Source organism: Haliotis asinina, chromosome 3 (assembly GCF_037392515.1).
Source record: "Haliotis asinina isolate JCU_RB_2024 chromosome 3, JCU_Hal_asi_v2, whole genome shotgun sequence".
NCBI lineage: Eukaryota > Metazoa > Mollusca > Gastropoda > Lepetellida > Haliotidae > Haliotis > Haliotis asinina.
Genome location: NC_090282.1, coordinates 35,891,221 through 35,894,296, shown reverse-complemented (window position 1 = coordinate 35,894,296; position 3,076 = coordinate 35,891,221). Strand labels below are relative to the sequence as shown.

At 38.7% G+C, this 3,076-nt stretch overlaps 1 pseudogene; it reads right to left on the bottom strand.

Moving 5' to 3' along the window:
* Positions 1–274: 274 nt before the first annotated feature.
* Positions 275–2,737, bottom strand: LOC137276780 (toll-like receptor 4; annotated as a pseudogene).
* Positions 2,738–3,076: the final 339 nt, after the last annotated feature.

Sequence of the window (3,076 nt, the reverse complement as noted above, 5' to 3'; positions counted from 1 at the left end):
GTCAACCGATATTATAAATCTCAAGACGCAGATCATTGTAATGAGATCAAATGAAAGGCAATAATCCTGAAAATGAAAATGAATGTTCATAATAATCATGAACTTTATTTAGTCCGTCTGCAGTTTTCAGTAACTGTGTGCACTGCAGGGCTGCGGTGATCAGATATGTCTGCTGAAAAAAACTGTTATGTCAATAATTTGAATCACTGAAAATAACCTGTAAAACATTCTAAACTACCTACGGGCCTATTAAAACTTGATAACTTTCATCACCCTAGACTCCAGCAGTTTTTCTAAGATCCTTCCACAGATTCCCGTCCCCATCTTGGTAGTCTTCCACACGTAGTATGCAATCCTCTTCCACCACGTTCAGTAGACGCTCAGGCAGGTCCTCCACCTGAACTGGGCCCACAAGTAGCATAATGATCCGATTAGGAATCAGATCCGTTACAGAGTAAAGGGCTGCGTCAATGGTTAATTGTGACCACTGTGAAAGATCTTGACGGAAGTCATCTGAAATAACCAGAACAGACTTCCAACTGTACGTGATGCCGCAAATAATACCGTCGGCGATAGGAACGCCTGGAAGAACATCCCGATCCTTCAGAAACAGGCGCACAGGCTGGTTACACAATTCTAATGCATGTCGCAGTTTCTGATAAACAAGTGGAATATCAGCATCAAAATATCCGATATACAAGGTGAAATCAAAATCTGTAGGTGTTAAATATTGGATGCCCAGTCCAAACAGTTTCAGCACAGCATTACGATATCGCACTGGATTATTGGAGACTATGTAGGCTGCAATAACTGAAGTAACCATTACAACCATGGATGTAACTGTGATACTAAGCATCAGTTTCCCTGTACAGTAGCGAAACAGACTTCCATGATGCTGGGCCACATCTACAGTCCCTGTCATTGTGCCATTATCCAGAATGCAAGGGAAGTTCCTGTCAGTCTCGTAAATGACAGGTGTATCCACCAACCAAAGAATGAAGTCCAGACTTTCACAGCTACACGAAAAGGTGTTCCCTTTGAGAATAAGTTTCAGGTTGTTCTTTTCAAATGACAAGTCGAGGTTGGACCTTGTGCCTTTATCCAACTGTCCAATCAGATTGAAGGACATGTCTATAAGGATAAGACGTGGATAATCAATGGTTTCAATGGGAATGATGTCAAACTCATTGTGAGATAAATTTAGATGACTGATTGTATTTGAAATGGGACGAAGAGGTATGTCAGTGAGTCCATTCATTGAAACATCCAAATATTGTATGGCTTTCAATGGACTGAATACACTATTCTCACTAAAGGATTCATGGGCAAAATGTAACTTGCAATTCCGTAATGACAAATGCGTCGCGTTTACAAATGTGTGAAAATCAAACACATCGTGAAACTTGTTTCCTGACAAATCGACATTGCGAACATTTTCTAGACCACCAATGTGCATTAACCCATGAAATGAGTTAGAAGCCAGCAGAACAGTTTCAAGACTCTGTGTGTTTTGAAATACAATTTCTTGGACGATGTATGAAGTTCCTGATACCGCACTTAAACCAAAATATCTGATTTTAGGAGGCAAAGTGACTGTTATTGTTATGTTGTTAGTTGATGTTTCATTACTTTTTTGTTGCCTTGGAAAGTCACCAACTATTCCCTGCTGGCTGCAATCAAAATATTCAAGCTTAGAAAATCGGAAAAGGAAAAATAGCACACCAGCATCCCCAACAATATAGTTGTCAGATACATCAAGAACTTTCAAACAACTTTCAAACGGATCTTTGTAGACTGCTGCATATTCGATTAAGTATAATTGGTTACTTCTCAAAGATCATTCAGTCACACATATTTTGCTCAGATAACGCATACTTTCTTCAGTTAAGATTTTATCCACAAGGTCATTTTCATGTTGCATTTCGAACCTGTTTGTACTATTGAACCAAATTCTGGTCATGTTCAGGTCTACGAAGGGATGGAGAAGATGTAAAGCGTTGTGGATTCCTATGTAATTGTGAGTTAGTTCCAACTGTTTGAGAAATATTAGTGGCTCTAGAACGCCTGATTCAGAGTCATATAAGTTGCCACATTCATTTAAAACCAAAACCTCAAGCTTTGTTTCATTTAAACTCTGAAATGTTACATTTCTTAAGTTTTCTATGGAACATCTTCCTCCATACATAAACCTCGAGTCCATCTGGAGTACTTTCAAATTTGCTAGTTTGGAGAATCCTGGACCAAACATAGGATGACGAACTGAGTCGATATACAGACTGTGGAGCTTGACGAGTGGAGGAAACGCCCAATCCGGATATGAACTCATTTCAGTCTTTTCAAGGTTTAGAGTTTGCAAACTCACCAGGTCAAGAAACACGTTGTTAGGGAAACAGCTACGATTGGCTCGTAATTTGTTCCGAGCAAGGAGAAGTTTGGTGAGATTAAACAAGCCCCTAAAGGCTTCTGCTTCCAACATTGACAATGGGTTCATGTTGATATTAAGATAGATGAGATTCCTAAACTTGTAAAATGTGTTGTTTTTAAGAACTGTCAGATCATTTTCACTGATATCCAAGGCTGTTATATTTTCCGGAAGGTAGTGTGGAACGTCTTGAAGTTTTCTTCCAGTACAGTCAGCAAACAAACCTCCATATTGTATGTCAAAATGTACGGCACAAGTCTGTTCATTTCCTTGGCACAATGAAAATGTCAGCAAAAAAAGAAGAGCCCTCAACATTGTGTCTGAAACAAAACGTACTTGCTCATGAGAATCGCTTATCGTTATACAGTCAGCATTTTGTTAACACCAGAATAACATCTTATACACTGCTGATTTATTCTCATGTATTGCTGATTCATTTTCTAATACAGTGCTGATTACTTTTCCAATGCAATGCTGATTTATTCTCTTATACAATGCTGATTCATTTAATTCGCATTTGCATTGGTGTTTAGAAGTAATGCAGTTGTCAACGTCTTGTATATGGTGTTGCGTCGACTGGGGAATTAACTCATAATTAAGATAAACAACAAATGAATACGTTGATGAAGACGAAGGCATAGTTTAGTTCAAGTT